Below are 19793 nucleotides of genomic sequence, written 5' to 3'. Positions count from 1 at the left end.
ACTCGAGAGAACGCTGAGAGAACTCAGCGCTCTAACATTAGGATTGTAGTTTGATATTCTAAAAAAAGGAAGGTTTCGATACTGAGAACTCTAAAATCAAGAACTCTTCAATTAAGAACTTCATAATCGAGAGTCCTAAGATTGAGAACTCTGAATTCGAGAACTGTAAAGCTGGGAGTTTCAAAGTCAGGGTTCTTGGAAATCAATACTCCAATAACGAAGGTACTGCCAACTGAGAACTCTAAAATGTAGTACTTGTAAAAGTTAAAACTTTAAAATTCATTATTAAGGTTCTTCAATTAATATGTACCGTGTGTACAAGAGATTACAAAGTTTGGAATTTATAATTTTTACGTTACCTAGATTAGTTGTATGTAGTAGCTTAAGCTTTCAAATGGAAAATTTCCGAGGAAAAAAAAAATGTTGGAAACGCGAATGATCGATGAGACGTGATTGGCGTTTTCTAAGATGTTATTTTTATATTTCCTTCCTTTGGAAGAAAAATGGAAATCGCCAAGATTAAGATCTCTATTCTCCGTAATACGTGGGTTTCTGATATCCTACGCACTGAAATCTTTGAGCAAACAATTTTTATATTTCCATAACGAAACTTTTTAGGAAATGTCAATCACCGATGACTCACGCTTAGGACTTTTTAATGCAAAATTTCTTCATCTTTGCGAAGATAAAATGAGCAATTTAACACTTGCTAGAATACTGTATATGTCTTTCTAAAAACAAATGTAGTGTAATAAAATAATTTAGGGTTTTAAGGTAAAGTCTTTATGTTTTCCTTTTTTTTTTTTTTTGTAACAATTGAGTCACCGGTGTCTCGTCCATTAAAATTCTCAAGATTTTATCTTTCTGAAAAATCGTAAGAAGAAGACGAGAAGAAACTACGAAGAACGGTACTTGCAAGGCAAAGCGTTTTTATTCCGAAGGAAAATCTACGAGACACAAGTTATCGATCGAATGAGGAATACGAAAAAGCAACAACCATAAAGAAACTTTACTTCCGTAAAACGAAATGTTCAAAATTAGATATAAGTAGAAAATGAAATAGCAAGCTCGCTATAAGTTATTTGCAACTTTGCAGCAACGAGAAATATCTTTATTAACCGAATGAGAAATACAGGGAACAATAATTATAAACCGTCTCTTTATTTACGTAACGCGCTATATCCAAACTTAATTTCCATATTCGCTTCTACAACTTCCAACAACGCCCTTCTACTAGAATCCTTAATTCAAACGATCTAACTTTATCGCGATCCTCTGAATATTAAAATATTCTAATTGAAACGTCATCTGGAGCGGCAGAGCCGGAATGCTCTTCGTCGAGACTCACTCTCACGCGTTGCAAGAAGAAAGAAGTTCGTTTTGCGGAAACTGGGTCTTCTGCATACGTTCAAAAAGATTTGTAACTCCACACGGTTACCTATATCGAAAGAATTACGCCCCACAGAATTGTCTTTCAACAGGCGAAATATTTCAAGAATCTGTCGTAATTACTCGTAATCTGTATTCGAACGAATGAAATTACATATCAGAAAACCGATCCTTCTGTTATTCGGAAATTCCATTATCCCAACAGTTTTGTCTTCGTATCGTTTCGGATAAACCAGGCCCTAACCGTATTTAATTACATTCGATACGTTCGAAGACACGGACTTCCGAACGATAAATACGGAGACGCGAACATCATTTTTCATTGTCTTAGCGTCTTAGCGGGATGAAGATGAATTTGGGTCGGAGTAACCTGATCTTTGACCATGATCCTAAGTTATCAACCCTCGTATGCTTCGTTCCTTCGCTTCCCACTCTCGTGTAGCCTAGCAGTTACGCTGGATAGCAAATTGTTTGTATTGAACAAAGCATAGAGATCATAGACAATGTTGTGATAAGTATATCGCGAGTTGGCGATAGGCTGAAAAGACAAGTTGAAAATATAAACTGAAAATCTTCTATATACTTGATCGAGTATTTTCTATATACTTCGTTCGCGAGAAAATCAAGTTTCAAGATTTATTAAATATTATGGCACAATATTAAATATTATGTGAAAGATTGTCGGCCGGAGAATTTCTACCGAAACACATAAAATTCCATTATCCCATTAATCGAATTCTCAATTCTTGTCAATATAAAAATTTGCACAGAGTTAGACGAACGAACGAAACAACAACGAATGTACAATTTGAAATAAAATTTTGAAACCGGTCTTGGCTTGGTCTGGTTAGATTAGCGTTGACCTAACAGAGTACAGCGGCCCAGTGTGTGATGGCAACTAAGTGATTGCGGATCTTGTCAATACCATCTAATGGCAAAATCCGCGATCGCTTAGTTGCCAAGCCAATAATTTGACAGAAATTTTTCCCTATTTTCTACATCGAAAAATTCCGACGATCCGTATGATTTTAGCCGTACGACGGAGTAGAAGTGCATTCGGGACGAAACTATAGAATTTAAGGAACAGAACCGACGCGTAACAGAGATTCAATGGAAGAAGGCTTTTGTATTCGCACGGTTTAATCACCAAATGCCATTTCTCCGTACGTACAGTTTTCACGTCGCCGTCAGGCTAAACTTGTCTTTTCCATCAGTTTTCCAGCAACGATGCCTTGCGAAAGTCTGAGTGAGTCATCGACTCATTTGTTTAAACGCTTCTGCAACTCGGCTCTGAAATGACTGCACGCTTTGAAATACCCACCACCGCTCGTTATTTACCTTGCGGTTAGCCTTTTCTATCCCATATCATTCTTCCCTGTTTTTTTAAGTCTTTTTAAAGTCCAGTCTCGTTTTTGTAATAGTAACGTGACTTTCTTTCAATTTTCCCCTCTACCTTCTATCAAGTCGTTTGACAGGATACTGCCACGCAACTTCTCTTGTTGAAATGAGATATTTTAATATCGCGCAGGTTCTCTCAACGCTTTACCGACCGCTAGCAGTTTAAACAGCATGCTTTACCGACCGCTAGCGGTTCAACAGCAAACGCACGTCCGACCGACAGCTCAGGCGCGGATTCTCCCTGGCGCCGGCTCTGTTTCGGTTTAGACTCTCCAATACCATTCTTTTCGTTCATCGCGAACGCTAAGTTTTTCAAATTGGTATAAAACTGTGGGAGCTTACGAAGCAACGCAACTGACGCAACTGAGCAAAGTACCTTAGTATTAAATAACAAATTACTGCTCGAATAATGAGAAAGATTGTGGGCAACGAAAAGCCGATTAACAGGCCATCGGTCGGTAAGTATTGGCGACGAAAAACCGATTAATCGGACCGATTAATCGACTATCGGTCGATAAAGTGTAAATTATTCAGTGACGTGGCGAGAGAGAAATTGTAAACTATAGTGCTATAAATTTCATAAAAATATTAGAAGATTCTATACGGGAATATATTTGGTAAGAACAATTATTTACTTTTATAGTAACGATAGCTTACTTTTTGGCCTGCCGCTTATAAAAAGGAACTCGGTTATAAAACAATCGTTAATCTTATTTGCTCTTCGCTATCTACCATAGTGCACATCGCTGTGTTCATATTTCGTGTTCGAATTGTAAAGCTTCTTGGTAGAAGAGGAAAGGAAGTTTTTATACTTGTATTTGTTTTAGAATATCTTCATATTTAAAGTATCGCTTCCTCTGTGCAGAAGTTCGAACAATATCGCAACACCTATTTTTTTATAAAAAGTTGGAAATATATTTTTCGATCTGTCTGTTTTTCGTGTCCGATAGGAGGAATGTGAGAAATCTCGACGACAAAGGAATAATTATTTCCAACGTGGATTTCTCCCGATCTCTGCGTCGTTTCATCGCAGCACAGAAGAATTAATCTACTTTTTATAATTTAAAATTTTCACTCATTTCTTCGTACCACGTATCTCGAATAATTACATTTTTCATTAAAACGAAGGTGCATCGTTCAAAAATTAATTTCTAAAAAGATTGACTTTTCACTAAAAAAAAAAAAAAGGCGATTAAAGTTTGGGTTTCGTTAAGATTCCCACGAGAAAATCAGAGCAGCAGGAAGTATAGGGGATAAACGATCGTGAGCAACAACGTTTAAAACGAAAGCAACGGTCCCGATTGTTGCATTGTATCCGAGGCTGTTCTCAAGGAAAACCGAGCAGATCGCGTCATCGATGCTCGCTGCACAGTCGTATGCGTAATTTCTTGGCCATTGTATCGCCTTTTTCACAAATGGTGCGTCATCTTTCTCTGAGATTCACCTTCGTCCTTCCAACGTTTCAATAATTTACATAAAATTTCCATTTGCGGAATTGCAAGCTTTGTACGTTTAAATTGCAATGTAATGTAATGTTTAAATTGCAATGTAATGTAATGTTTAAATTGCAACATACGTGCAGCTAATTCAAACCAAACTGCAACTTCCTTCTGTACAATTTATTTAAACCTTGACCTAGGTAACTTGAAACTCGCGTAAGCCTGATATTCGTAATATTTGACTCAGTAACTTTGTGACGTTTAATTTAAGAGAACAATCCGAGAGTTAGCTCGCGGCAAAGCAAAGTCTCAGCTTGATCTTTTAACGTCTGATTCGAAGGTTTGCATCTAACGCAAGTTTAACTTGAGTTCGCCAAAGTTTTCCAAAGCCCTAACCGAAACTTAAATCGAGTTTAATCCGCACTTTGTAACATTCAATTGGACGAGTATCGACTTGATGAAATTCGTGCTTCGGATTATAAATTTCGATGACGTAAATAAAATATCGATGACAAGTGGTGCTACGGAATAATTAAAAATAATTCAAGATCAGCAGCTACAAATGCTATTGATTTATATTTAGTTGCTGTTCGAATTCTCCATCTAGCGACAAATATTTTACGATTACCTTAAAATGAATTTATTAAGAGTTTAATCGTACGTATCAGTTAATAAACGAGACATTATCACTTAGTATTTTAATCATCGTTATATCGTTTTCGGTTGAATATTTTGCTGTGACAAAGCTAGCTAATTATCTAAAGCAATTGTTCGACGTACCAATAAATAAGCTATCTCGAACATACTTCGATCCTTATCGGCAATAAATCTACCACGGTTAATCCGGTTGAAACTGCTGTCGCTTAAAATCCTCCTCGGTGGAACCTTCCAGAAAATTAATCAAGATCGTAGCGAATCTCCTTTCATTAATTAGAATATTACTTTACTTCATCGCGTACAAACGTACGTTAATACGTTATCTTATCGCTAATAATACGTTGATTGAAAACGGCAGGCTGTCATAAAATATTCCATTTCCTCGAGATCATACCGAGTATCCCGATATTAATTCGGTAAGATAAATAATTATTCGTTTCGTTTCGTTTGATCTGAGTGTAGGCAACGAAGATAGGAAAAGCTTCGCAATTCTACTTTCGCGATTAAATTCCGCACATAATACCGCAATTCCGGCAACAACTCAATTCTATACGCAGTAAACACAGGAAAATTATAGCGCAATTCCAACTACGTTAAGTTCTAAGCACCGAGATCCTAACGTTGTTGAATTATGTGCCCGGCAATTCCAAAAAGATCCAATTCTTTATGCAGGAATTTCAACGCAAGCCAATTTCGCACGATAACTCCACCGTGGTCGGATCGCGTTTCTCGCATTTCCAACGCGGTCTAATTCTACGCTCGACAATTCCACCACAGAGCAATTGCATGCCCCGCAATTCCAGTGCAAACCGATCCTATGTATCACAAATACAGTGCAGTACGATTCTTTGTACAATAATTCTAACGCAACTCCATTCTATGTAGCTCAATTCCAATCAACGACCAAAATCCGAATATACGAAATTTCCTATTGCGATTCCACGCAAATGGACATAATATACGTAATACATAAAACAAGGTTGCGATATCTGAATTTTTCGCATAAATTTCGACACGGAAATATGCAAAAGGAAAAAGGAGAGTGTCCATATAATGGCAAATGAATACATAGAAATGATCAGACTGACGTTAGGTTTGTGTAAACGAATTGTCAAGCGAACAGAAATGGAATCGACAGAATGGACAGAATCGACGAAGGATTGTCAACTTTCACTACGTCATCGATCGTTGCGTTGGCTAGCCACTAGTAGCTAGCCTGTCGAGCGAATTTCATCGTGGAAAGACATGGTTGACACGAATCTGGACGCATCGACACCTATCTCATGAACGGAACTGTACCCGGAGTGCGCGTTAACGGTACCACAAATGCTATCTATACTGCTACGCTCGCTTCGTTTACTCGCCACGTGTTCAATGCGTGTGTAGACCGGCTGTTAACATAGTTATCGCATTCGGTTATCGATAACGCTTCCTCGTTGTCGTCGTTGTTATTGTTCATACTGTAGCCTGTTGTTTGTTCTGTATAGATGATAGACAGGCGGTTGGTCAACGATATTGACAAAAATACACGCGTTCGACGTATTACAGGGAATTTGAACACGAGCGTAGAAAAGTTGGTGATCTAGGTGGAACATTTTGAAATTGTAAAAATCGAGGAAAGAGGCACTGAAAGTAACAGAACAGAAATATGTGGGAACTGAGAAATTTGGAAATGGTAATTCCGAAACTGCGAGTTCTACAACTGGAAACTGTGAAGTAGAGAATTTTTTAATTGGTAGCTTCGATGCTGAGAATCCTGCGATTTGCAATTCTGAAATTGAGACTTCCAAGTGGAAAGTCTTCGAACTCTGAACTCTGAAATTAGGATGTTTATAATCCGGTACTTTAAAATTGGAAAGTTTTAACATTGAGAAGTGTAGGGCCGAGAACTCTTCAACTAGGAACATTCTAAACGAAAACTCGAAAATTTGGAACTTTGAGTTTAAACAATCTGAAACTAAGGACTGTAATGTGAGGATGTTTGAGGATTAAGAATTCTAAAAACTTGAAAATCCTGCAAGTTGAAAACTCCAGATCTGGAACTCGAAAAGCGAGATCCAAATAATTCTATAAGCGTCCCTCAATTTGGAATTTAAAAACCGAAAATTTTAGAACCAAGATTTTTCTACGATTAGCGGCATTACGATTTGAAACTCTGAAATTAAATCGTGTTCAGAATTCCAGGATTGCCGAAATTTCCAAGTCAGACAGCTGCTACCTTCGCAAGATCATAATCGCGAGTTTTACGATTTTTTGACCTGATTCATACGACATTGAACGAGTTACATCATCCAGGGAAACTGTTTTGCAATTCGACTCGATGCAATTTGACAACAGTACGACCAGCTTTGTATCGCAAAGAAACAGGTCAATGAATGTAGAACAGATGGTAGTCTCAAGATTTCAACGAGTCTGCCACGTACGCCATTCATGTTTTACGTGACAATTAATCAAAAGCTTCATTTCTTGAATTTAATAAACAGAGATATTTTTCGTTTCAACCATACGTTTCTCACACCTCCATAAACATAAATTCGCGAGCGCAATTAACGAAACAGAGTTTCACCGAAGATTTATTTCATTCATTAAATATTAATAATATGCGAGCGATAATGAATTAGATTGAATATTTGTAAAATGGCGAAACCGAGAACTCTGAAACAGGAATTGTCGAATCGGGAACTCTACAATTGGGAACTTTGAAATCGAGAATTCTAAAATTGGTACCTTCGATGTTGAGAATTCAAAAGCCCGGAATTCCACTATAGAGAACTCTAGAACTTGGAACTCTAAAACTGAGAACTCTAGAATTCGGAACTCAAACATCGAGAGAACTCTGAAATTGAGAACTTCCAAGTAGAAAATTTGTTAACCTCGGCACTCTAACATTGCGATTACAGTTTGGCACTCTAAAACGGCAAGGTTTTAATACTGAAAATTTGAAAATCAAAAACTCGCAACTTCGTAATCGAGAACCCTGAAACTGGCAATTCTGTGTTCAACAAGCGCGAAACAGGGAACTCTGTAGTTGGGATCTTTGGAAACGAATACTCCAAAGTCGAGAGTTCCGTAGACAATGGGGAACTCCGAAACGGAGAATCGTAAAATTTGAAACTGTAGGATTCATCATCGAAGAATTCTACAACTTTCAAGCTTTAGACCTAATATAATATTATATCATTATGATACAAATATTACACAGATGATATAATATCAAAGAATGCTGTAGCACTTTGTATATTTTATACGTTCTCGCGCGTCATATATGTTGGCTTTTGCGCTTTCAAATCTCCAATTTGTTAAGTATTTGTAGACTATCAGATTCACAGTATTTACGTAGTAAATCAAGCAATTATCGTCGAGAGATTTACTTCAAATTAAAAAGCGAGCAACGAAGAAGCAGGAGAACAGGAATTCATTCGCGACGATTGATTAAGGTTAATGGAAAAAAATGTCCGGCCGCTTTCTAATCCTAAAATACAACGGTCGGTTGAAAAACAGGAACGAGGAATGGATTATCAAGTGTGAAACGCACGGAACTTCTATTAACCCGACTGGGAAGAACAAGCTCGACACTGTTTCTTGCGTTTCTACGTTTCACAGTCAGTTTTCGCGTGACTAATTCCACATAAACGTTATACATAACTCGAGACCACCGTGAAAAGAAAAATACGTTTCTGCTATTCCTATCTCTTTCGAAAAAAAAAAGAAAAGAGAAGCGAAAGAAAGAAAGAAAGAAAAATAAATTTCGTACGTGATACGACTATTGGAACGAGATTTCCTAACCTAACGGACCGCCATTTCCATTGATCGCGCAGCCAGCATTTTTATAACTGCATTAAAGTTAATTAGAAAGCGTGATTTTCATATCACGCGAGGATACGTTCTTGTCCACGAATTTTCATTTAAGTACGAGATTCTCTTACGAGGTTAGGTTGCTTCTTGTCGTATACATATACATATCTCGTATACATATTAGGTTAGGTACATATGATACTCCTTTTTTCGTAAAATAAAATTCTAACCTCGCGCAATTTCTCTGAAGCATCGTATAAGTTAAGCGAGGCAATTTTCACATGATTCACGCCACTTTCTTATCGATTAACTATATTCCTACTTATTAACTATATACTTTCATTTTTCCCAGATTCGTAAGATTTATTAGTTCTAGAATTCAGAGATCCTTGAAACACGTATGACGTTATAGTTTCTCTTCGAGTGATTTATATTGTAAAAAAAAAAAAGAAAAATAATAAAATGACTTATAATACATTCAAAAATGATCTTATAAAGAGGGGATAAAGAATCCCTTAACCTCTTTCCCTAACTTTACCCCTACTTTAACTTTAACTTTAACCCTAACTTTCAGATACTACGTTCATATTTCTAGTAACTTCTAGGGTATAATTTTTCGCGGATATTTATGCAAGTTGGTATTTTCATGAAAGTAATTACCAGACGTAGTGAAACGATCGATTTGGAAATTTAATTTCGAATTCTACATTCGTTGTTATTTCGTTCGTCTAACTTTACGTGAATTCTTATATTAAGAAAAATTGAGAAATTGATTATATTCAGATAATAGATGAATTCATACAAAATTAAACGAACGTACAATGTTAAATTAAATTTTGAAAGCGGTCGTTTCACCAGTCCTCGTGAGTTTGATGTTAAAGACACGAAACTTGGGTAGGTTTCCATATAACGTTCGTTTTATGCATTTTTTCACCTTCAAATTTCCTATAAATTGTATAACATTATATCAATAATGAAAGATAAATAAATACGATATTAAATTCAAACTTGGAAGAGCCTAATATTTTTTTTCTTTTTTGTGAACCAGACAAATTCGAGAATTTGTATCTTTCTGTATCTGAATCTTTTACCGAACTCGAATATTTGTATTTTCCAGTGAAACGAATTCGATACGAAAACAGTTTATTTTCTGTCGTGTCGCGATGCAATTAAACGATGACCAAGCGAAATGTCAAACTGACGTTTGCGTAATAACGAAAAAGGCGATGTGTTCCATTCGTGTCTGTCTGCGAAATCCTCGTGAAACGACACAGGTGAGCAAGAAGAGGCAAGAGAGGTGGAAGACAAAAGAATCATCCAGCTGTGAGACCTTCGAGCGTCGATTCTGATATGCAACTGAATCTCGTTGATCGATCGCGTTCATTTGCGTAAGCTTTATTAATATTTCAATGTAGTATCCGATATTTCCAATCGAGTCTACCCCCCAACTCTTTGTTCTAATACACAAGATACTTCTGACTATATTCTTAATCCAGATATGCTTATCATTCTTCTAGAAAAATAGTCGCAAGATAATCTGATTTTGAAGCTTTCGATAGCTTTATTTACTTTACGTAGAATTATATAATGATAAATTAACATTCAAGTAAAAGATACAATTTAATATCGATAAATTAATAGTAATAAGATAATATGGAAATATGAGCAATCCATTCGATTTATGGCTCTAAAAATCTATCTGGTCGAACCAAAGGTTTCAACAATTTTGAAAACGACCGTAAAAGAATTCGGATATATTTGGTCGTGAGTCGATGTGATTGTATTTATAATTCGAGCATGCTGTATTCATCGCTGTATTTAGCATCCGACTGCAATCTGAATTTCTAACGATATTTGCCCAAGTTTTTAATTTGCTCGATCAATTATCGGGCTGCGAGGTGAAGCGGATTAGCCGAGGCACGTCAAGGCTACGACAGTTCTATGGTTTCAAGAACAAATGGAAGAGAAAAATAGCCAAATCGTAAGGTTTAAACGAGTTCTGTACATCGTGGAAAATTATGTGAAATTGCAATCGAAATCGATTAAAAGTGTTAGCAGAAATCACGATTAAAATCGACTAAAAGCGTCACCAAAAATCACAGTCTCGTACGTGGAAACTTACGGGACGCATCAGTAGCGTCGTAATTCTCTACGACATTCAATAAATCACGCGATATTTCAATTTCACTCGTCCTGCTCGCCAACGCGTGGTACTTTTACTTTGTACCTTGCAACATTTCCGAAAAAATTAATAAAAAAAAAAAAAAAGAAAACATGGATCAAGTAGTCCAAAGATCGCCAAAGACTTGGAAAAGTCGCCAGACATTTCCACGCTTTCCTTCCAAGAAACTCTGGATATACCTGGTATCTTCAAACGATGCGTTTGCAAACACAAAGGCAGCATAAAACTGTGAAACACCACGGCGTACTAACGATACACTGCACTAAACTGTCGATAGTCGTGAGAAGAACGAAGGCGAAGAAGAGAAACGACGTTCGTCGCAGCGGTCGCCTTCTTCCACACAATTTCGCGTACGCGCTCGAGGCGCATTACGGCCAGCGGCTTGTTAAATAATTAGATTTAGCCGCGTCGGACAGTCTCTAAATTGATGTCACCGTCGTCGCCGACAGTCGAAACCTTATGACGCACGAATCGCGAATATAATGCGCATCATTATCGCGTAGTTATGGCCGTCAGAACCAATAAACGCGCGCTGCGCCCAATTTTCCTCCATCGACCATCGTATTATCGACTTCTTATCGTATAGCCGTTTATTTTCTGTTTCCACCTTCCTCCATGATCTTCGATATTTTGTCGTCGTTCGAGGTACTTTTTTTATTCGAATGTAATCGATACGTACGACGATTCCAACATTCTCGCGAAGCTGAATTTCGTACGTCGGAATTTCCTAACAACTGAATTCTGCACGCGCGCAATTCCAACCTCGGGGCGTTGCAATTCTAATCCCGGAGCGTCGCAATTCCGATCTCGGGGAGCCGCAATTCCAGCAGTTCCTGGCTCGGCGTGTCGCAATTCCCACTCGAACAATTTCTGCGCGGGGCAACTCCGATGCAACGACCGTTTCTATCTATGTTGCGCTATTTCGGCGCGGGTCGATTCTCAGAGTGGCAATTCCGACCAATTCCGCGTGAGGCGATTTCAGCGCGTCGCGATTTCAGCGCGTCGCGATTTCAGCGCGTCGCGATTTCACCGTAGTCGAACTTGTTGTATTCACAGTTGCAACGCGATTCGATTCTACGCGCGACAATTCCAGCGCACCTCGGTTCTACGTGCAGCGATTCTAACGCGGCACAATTTTATTCGCCGCGTTTCCAGCGAATTCCAATCCGTCATGTGTCGCAATTCCAAGAAATACAGCTCCTATAATTGATTTTTTTGCCGTCTTATTTGGTAGTTCTGAGCAATTAACCAAATTCTCGCAACTTTAAGAAATCTAGTTATTATTTAGTTGCAAACTGAACTGGTTTTTGGGTCTGCGAATTTTGCCCCATCACAAAATTGATTTTGCCTTTTTATCTTTTTCTTCTCTTCCCCAAGAGAGCTCCGGGTATTAATTGGTAATCGATTTATCCGTCGTTGCTGCGGAAGATTCGATTAAAGGCGGGAGACTGGCGAAGTTCACGAGGAAGCGACGTCGGTTCGAGGACCGATAATTCGACCAACTTCGAACTGTTTAAAACTTGCTACTTAATCTTTCCACTCTCTCTCTCTCTCTCCCTCTCTCTTATTGAGAAGACCGGCTTTGGTAGAAGCAAAATATCACCCGACTTTGGCCTAAGCTTTTATCTCTGAAGAATCTTGTCGAATAAAAAACACACTCTTCCGTTTCACGTTCTTTTCGACCAACTTCAACTTTGACTCGTACTTTCTTCCATATATCACCTCGTACTTCGGTTGATACTTATATCCTTGTTATTTATCGTTATCGCTTGTATATCTCAGCTGTCAACGTTTATATTCCATCAAGTGTCCACTGCAAAGTTCACAACTTGCGTCAACGATCGCTTTCTCGAGATCGGGAGCGCGCAACGGACGATCGCCAAAAACCACGCGACGATTTCACTGAAAAAATGTTCCGCACCCGACCAGCCGTATTTGTTCGCACGAACCGAGCAAATTCTTCGTCAGATACATTACGTTATTATGTAAAGACGAACGAACGGACGATGCAACCGATCCAAATGTCGTATCCGAGAACCAAATCGTCTCTACTTCTCGCGATTTATTCTCCTTTCGATTCGCATCGTGACACGAGGTTCGCGACACACCGATCTCCGATATAGCTGTGGTCGAGTTTTTCCAGCGATACTCGGGCAACGGATCGCGATTTTCGTAACGCGATCCAGAAGAAACAGAGTCGACGTGAAAGTCTGTCGGCGTACACACCACGTCCTTCCCTTCTCACCTTCTCCTTCCCTCGCTCCTTCCTTTTCTCTCCGTCCGTTTGACTTTCCACGGGCGTAACGCGAGAGCAAAACGCTCGATAGACGCCGCTATACTTTGAACTTCGACCGATCGTGCTTTCGCTGCATCTTCGATTTCACCGACTGGCCGCCATAGTTGCCCCTTTCCCGATCTTACAACGTTTTATCGCAACTCCACTCCGCTCGTTTTCCGTCCGATTCGACGCTCGTCACCTCCGCGCCAACTTGCGACAACCGACCGTTTTGCCTCGAGGTTGTCGGTCCTTTTGGTTGGGATTTTAACGCGGCATTTCGGTCACGATGCGATTTCCTTGACTCGAGCCTTAAGCCGAGCTCGAGTCGCGCATTCGAGAGGCTGCTTCAGTTTGAGGTCGAGCGCAAGGTTGCTGGCAATTCTCTGGATTTTGCCGCGTCGTCGAGATTGATACGTTGGAACACACTTGGCACCGTAATTTCGTGGCACGGAAGAATCAACGAAATGGAATTGTTTGGAAGACGGGTCGGTTGGAACGATGACAGTTGCTTTGTAATTCAACACCTGTCGATTCCCTTGCAATTTACTTCAACGGCAGGCAATTCCTTCTAGATGGAATTGTGGCGCCGCGATTCCAACTAGAGTAATTGCCGTGTCACTCGATTTGCCCGCGATGCAATTGCAACGAGCATTCCGATACAATTGCAGCACCTTTCCAAGGCAATCGCAAAGTCGACAGATTCCATGCGCGGCAATCCCCGTTACACTAACTTCTCGAACGTTTCAACTCTCACTAATCAATATTCCAGTTTTCACAACTCGAAGCACCGTTGTTCCGAGTAAAAATCCTCCTTATCAATCCACCCGGTTAAACCACTTATCCTACATCTAGAGCCGTATAATTAAAAGATATCGTGAACTAGTTACACGCACGCGTGGCCGTATTTCGACCGTGTGACAGATATTCGCGCGGCAAAACCCGATTCAAGATCCGCGCGCCGTAAACTCGCCGACGCCCGCGGCGGAATCGCGATGTTTATTTTAAAGTTGCGGGGCCTGGCGCCATCGAGAGCGCACGGAGCAACGACGAGGCACACGCTGTCGCGGCTGTTCGCGGTTTCAGGTTGACTGGTTGGTTCGCTCGCTCACTCGCCGCGACTCGCTCGGATGTTCGCCGCGAAACCGTCGAACGGCTGCACCCCACCTCGATGGACACGACGCCGCGACGTGACGCGAGTCTCACCGTGCCCCGCTGCTCTACCCGGCTCTAGTCGTGCACCTCTGTCATTTTTTCTTCTTCCTTTTACCGGGCACACATGCGTGGAATGCACGAATCTATGACTAATCGCCGCTATTGGGAGCGTTCGATGTCCACACGAGACGAGAATCCAAGTCGCGGAAGAAGCGTCGATCATCTGGCGAACCGAGTCCGCTACGTTCGAGTCCCGGGCAACGCGATCGCTTCAGACGTATTTATAGTTGGATTCTAAACATCGTGATTTCCGCATCTGGGAATTCTGTTCGTCGGAATTTCAACGACTCTTAATCTCGGTATGCTGCGATTTCAAGACGACGTTCGCCATACTACTTTCCGATACTGTCGCATCTAGCAATTCCAAGGAATCCTACTTTCTTCGTTGCGATTTCGATAAATGTTATAATCTCAATCCGTTATAATAGGATCTCATTGTTCTCCGTTTAGATGCGTCGCAATTCCTGCACATCCAAATCGAGCGTATCGTAATTCGGATATACCGTACCTCGGCGCGTTTTATAATTCACCGAGTTGTAATTCCATACATAGGAATTCGGAGTACCGCGATTCCGGTATCTCCAATTCGACGCATAGCAATTCCAATATCGCACCCAACGCTCTTCTCCATCACGGATGCTATTCCAAGACGGTACGATTCCAAAATTTGCCGACTCGTGATTCTAATGATTTTACATCCCGCAATTCCATCGTTCGAAAATCCAGCGTGTCTCAGTTTCTCGGATTTTATCGCTGATCGATACAAATTTATTTATTTCTTTGTTTATCAACGTCAGACGGGATCTTATCTCTGCCTTGCAAACGTACAGATAGAAGTTGCGCGACGAATAACACGAGCAAGATAGACAGAAGCAAATAATATATCGTAATAAATGATCGTAATTGCAACCGTTTCGCGAAATTCTCAATTCCCATGCAACACGTAGTGGAATTCACAGTATCGCGTAGTTTCGCTGTGACGCAGCTCCCGTAAAACCATCGAAAGACCTACGCGTCCCGATTGCATCGTAATCGAATTGCGCTCGGTCGCAGTTGCTCGGTGCGTGCGCCAAGTTCATCAAAGCGGCCAACTAATCGAATAACTCATTTCATTATAATAACGGTACCGCCTTGTACACCGAGACGAGATTCCGGTAAATTCGTAGCCGGTGCTTACCGGCGTGGAAATGATCGATGTACCCTCGGCTCCTCTTGCGAAACGCTCTTTTCCACGCACGATTGTCGGTAACAGCCGTTGAATCGAGATCGAACGAGATGTCCACGCGGTGAATTCGAGCGTGAAGCAGCTTTAACAATGAGTGAAAGTTCCGACCGGCGAAAGCAAATGGGAAACAAGCGACGTGTCGCCGTATACCTGTCCGCGCATGGAAATGCCAAACGTTTTGCTCTTATCCGCGATCGCATTTTCCCCGTATCACGCGCCAACTTCCGTTTAGTGCCTCTGTGACAGCCGTCATTCTCCAGCCACGAAATACCAAGTCTCTTGGTATTTTTTCCTTACAATCTGTCTATTTGTTTCGTAGCGACCGAAGCATTTTATACGCGCGATCACGATAACGTCGATGGATGTAGAAGCAATTATTCGCTATTTTAGTGGCCATGAGATACGCAACGATTTGGAAAGCTTGCTAGGAAATTGATGAAAATCGACTGCAGGAAATTGCCATTTATATTTTGAATTAGATTCGAGATAGATTTTATTAAGATTTCGAGAACACGTCTCGGATACGAGTTCCGATGCGAACAACGACAGAGATGTATTTGATAGAAATAGGAAATGTTTTCAAAGTACACACGTACGATGTGTGAGTAACAAATAGTTTGGACGTTTCCTAGAATGGCAAGCTTTAGGCGAATATATATAGATCATGAAACATTCATCAAAATGAACCACTGTAATTTTACAAAATGAAAATTATTTCCATAAAACATTTCTCATAGCTTCGTGTACAGTACGTAAGGAACAATAATTTGCAGGTGTCCAAGGTTGACAAGCTTCAGGTAAACGCATGTAGATGGTAAAAATTCATCAAAAAGAAAAAAGAAAGCCATTGTAATTTTATAAAATTTCCACAAGATATTTCCGATAGCTTCGTGTACGATACACGAAGAACCCTAATTTGCAGGTTTCCAAGCGTGACGAGTTTTAGCTGAACACGCGTAGATGACAAAAAGCTCGGTGAAAATAAATCGTTGTAATTCTACGAAAATTCTATAGAATATTTCTAGCAGGTCTAATGTCAGCAACGATTGAAATACATTAAATACAATGTGAGAAATGTTTTCAATGTACGTAGAATACATAAGGAACGATAGTTTGTAGCACCTAGAAGGTTCCTCGAGGTTGACAAGTTTTCGCTAAACATATGTAGACCACGTACTGTTAAGGCGAGTTTCCATCAGCGTTGCAGAATGTGCCCAAAGGCCGATTCGTTACAAAGTTTACTCGTGTCGGATCGCGAGTGGAAAATCAAGCATGTCGGCGGCCGTCTCCGCGTGTCTTTACGTAACTAGTTCTGATTAGCTCGTACCAGGCGGAGACGGTCCGCCGTAGCAAAAGAAATGCCAACGAGCGTTTTGCGAACTGCACGAGAGGCTGGCAAGATCGAGGGTCACGCGTGTGAATTACTACGAGGATGCATTATCGTAACTCGCATAATACTGTCGATCGCGAAATTTTTCCTACATTCCATGGAAACACTAATTTTTCGTTTCTTCTTTCTTTTTTTCTTCTTAATTTTTCCTACATTCCATGGAAACACTGATTTTTCGTTTCTTCTTTCTTTTTTTCTTCTTAATTTTTCCTACATTCCATGGAAACACTGATTTTTCATTTCTTCTTTCTTTTTTTCTTCTTAATTTTTCCTACATTCCATGGAAACACTGATTTTTCGTTTCTTCTTTCTTTTTTTCTTCTTAATTTTTCCTACATTCCATGGAAACACTGATTTTTCGTTTCTTCTTTCTTTTTTTCTTCTTCACTTTTCCTACATTCCATGGAAACACTAATTTTTCGTTTCTTCTTCTTTCTTTTCTTCTTAATTTTTTCTACATTCCATGGAAACACTGATTTTTCGTTTCTTCTTTCTTTTTTTCTTCTTAATTTTTCCTACATTCCATGGAAACACTGATTTTTCGTTTCTTCTTCTTTCTTTTCTTCTTAATTTTTCGTACATTCTATGGAAACACTAATTTTTCGTTTCTTTTTCTTGTTTTCTTCTTCACTTTTCCTACATTCCATGGAAACACTGATTTGTCGTTTCTTTTTTCATTTCTTTCTCTTTTTTTCTTCTTACTTTTCTGTATTTCAGAATTGTTCGGAGTTTTTCTCATTTGTAAGACGATTGTTCTTTATTTTGTCTCGTCTCGCACATTTCGCGGGTAAATTTTCATTCTTTCGGAAAAAGATAATCTTTTGTTAATTTTTATTTTCTCGATTTGTTATGACCGCTTTCTCACATGAAACGACTATTTCTAGCTTCGTTTTTATCTCGTACATTTCGCAGCTGAATTTCCTTGCTTTTGCGAGCAGGCTGCTTTTTATTTATTTTTATTTCTTTTATTTAATACGTCTCGCAGCTGGATTTGTTTCTTTATTTTTGTTATACGTTTTTGCTAATTTTCATATGTTGACGACTTTTTCTATATTGTTGTTTTTTTTTCTTTTTACGAGACAGAGGATTCTCGTTAAAATTGATATTTTTATGATTCTTACAATTAAACAAATTTAACTACAGGTTTTTTTCTTCTATCTACTGTACTTTGTACCGTATTTTGAATATTTTATGTATTTTTGCCACTTTACATTCCCCATAAACGTAGAAAAGTTCGCAGGCTATTATTATCTATTTTCTATTTTTTTTTTTTTTTACCATCAAAGTCCTTTGTGGATCTTGGCAGACCATCTTCGCTTTCTTCTAGAATATGTGCCACACATGTTGCACATTGACGCTTCTTTTTTGTACGAAAGCCTCGTGCGCTCTGCTTTAGATCGTATACAATACAACCTAATGACAAAATCAGCGATCACTCAGTTGCCTAATACCAATGGTCAAAATTCTACCAAATGTCCAAACTGGACAAATTGTGAAAGTAAACAACTAAATAAAAAAAAAAAACTTAGTTGCCAACCCAATATTACCGTGTTATACACTTTGCTGCGGGCTATTTTTATTCAAATAAAATGATAAAAAATGTCTAGCGTTAAAGAATCGACGTGTTATATTATGTAAATTCCTGCACGATGGCCAACACTCGTTTTATTACTTCTTTATGCTGTAACGAGCTATAAATACGTAAACGGTAAGTCGTAAATGCGATTCATTATCTTACAGAAAGTTTCCTTTCTATATTTCCTTCTGTAACATAGATTTAACCCGTTAACTGTTACGAATATAACGACATCTTTATCTATGAATTTCCCATGTTACAATGCGTTTCTCCGTTTCTGTTGAAAATAAATTACATCTACGTTCGGAGCAATTAAAATAATTACGATTGTCCAGAACGATTTGTAATCGTTATATTTATACGTAGTCGAGTCCACAAGTAAACATTGTGATTTATTACAACGTAGGAAATAAAAGAAAAAGGAAATATGCGTTGTTTTAAGACGCAATGTACAATGTGTTTTATTCAAATTAATATGTATGACGTCGTTCCTAGAACGCGTACAAAGAGTTTTCTGTGCAATTGTAGAATAGAAAGGACACGTTATAATGCCAAGGTCTAAAGTTTCGAGTATACGAGTACGTACTTATTTTCCATGGATCCTAATTTTGAGTTACTTCAGAAGCACGAAAGTTTCAAAGCAAAACGTTTCCAAGGACTTTCGTTTGAATTTACAGAGTCTTTATTAAGCTCGAGTTATGAAGCTTGGAAGCAGCGCAAGCAAATATTTTACTAGGAATTTATTTTCATTCACTTTGCTACGCAACATCTAAGTACATAATAATTTCACGAAATTACATATATCTTTCTTATCCTTTGTTATTATAGTCGGTTATTATCGACGAATAAAATAAGATTGACGTCCAAATGGAAATTATTGTCTCGCGTGTATTGAACAAACATTTTCATGAATATTGTTCATATTTTAATATTATCGATATTCTAATAGGAATTTTCTCTGGCTCAAATTTTTACTTGCGTCTCAAACAACAATTTTCACGAATTTCTTTTAATTTTATCCCTCGTTAATTATACTTGATGAATATTGTAATTACGAATATCTTAATGGGAACTTCTTCTTGCTCAAATTTTTAAACTTGCGTCTCAAACAATAATTTTCACAAATTTTTTTAATCTTGTTCCTCGTTAACTATACTTGATGAATTTTGCAATACGAATATCTTAATGGAAACTTCTCCTTGCTCAATTTTTTAAACTTGCGTCTCAAACAATAATTTTCACGAATTTCTTT

General features: G+C 38.9%; 1 protein-coding gene across 6 annotated transcripts in view; it reads right to left on the bottom strand.

Annotated features, from left to right (window-relative positions):
- The window catches only part of LOC100745091 (IQ motif and SEC7 domain-containing protein 2), a 142922-nt gene that overhangs the window by 45622 nt on the left and 77507 nt on the right, over positions 1–19793 (bottom strand). The window contains exon 1 of one of the 6 annotated variants that reach the window (XM_003488148.4): positions 11040–11683. The exons of the other annotated variants lie outside the window; for them this stretch is intronic. The gene's annotated coding sequence lies outside the window, so the exon portion shown is untranslated. Of the gene's footprint in view, positions 1–11039; positions 11684–19793 lie in introns of those variants that run through there. 6 annotated transcript variants of the gene reach the window in all.

The sequence above is a fragment of the Bombus impatiens genome, unplaced genomic scaffold (genome assembly GCF_000188095.3).
Source record: "Bombus impatiens unplaced genomic scaffold, BIMP_2.2 scf_0217, whole genome shotgun sequence".
In the NCBI taxonomy this organism is placed as follows: Eukaryota; Metazoa; Arthropoda; class Insecta; order Hymenoptera; family Apidae; genus Bombus; species Bombus impatiens.
Note: the sequence above shows the minus strand (reverse complement) of the source record. Positions and strands in the feature narration are given on the sequence as shown.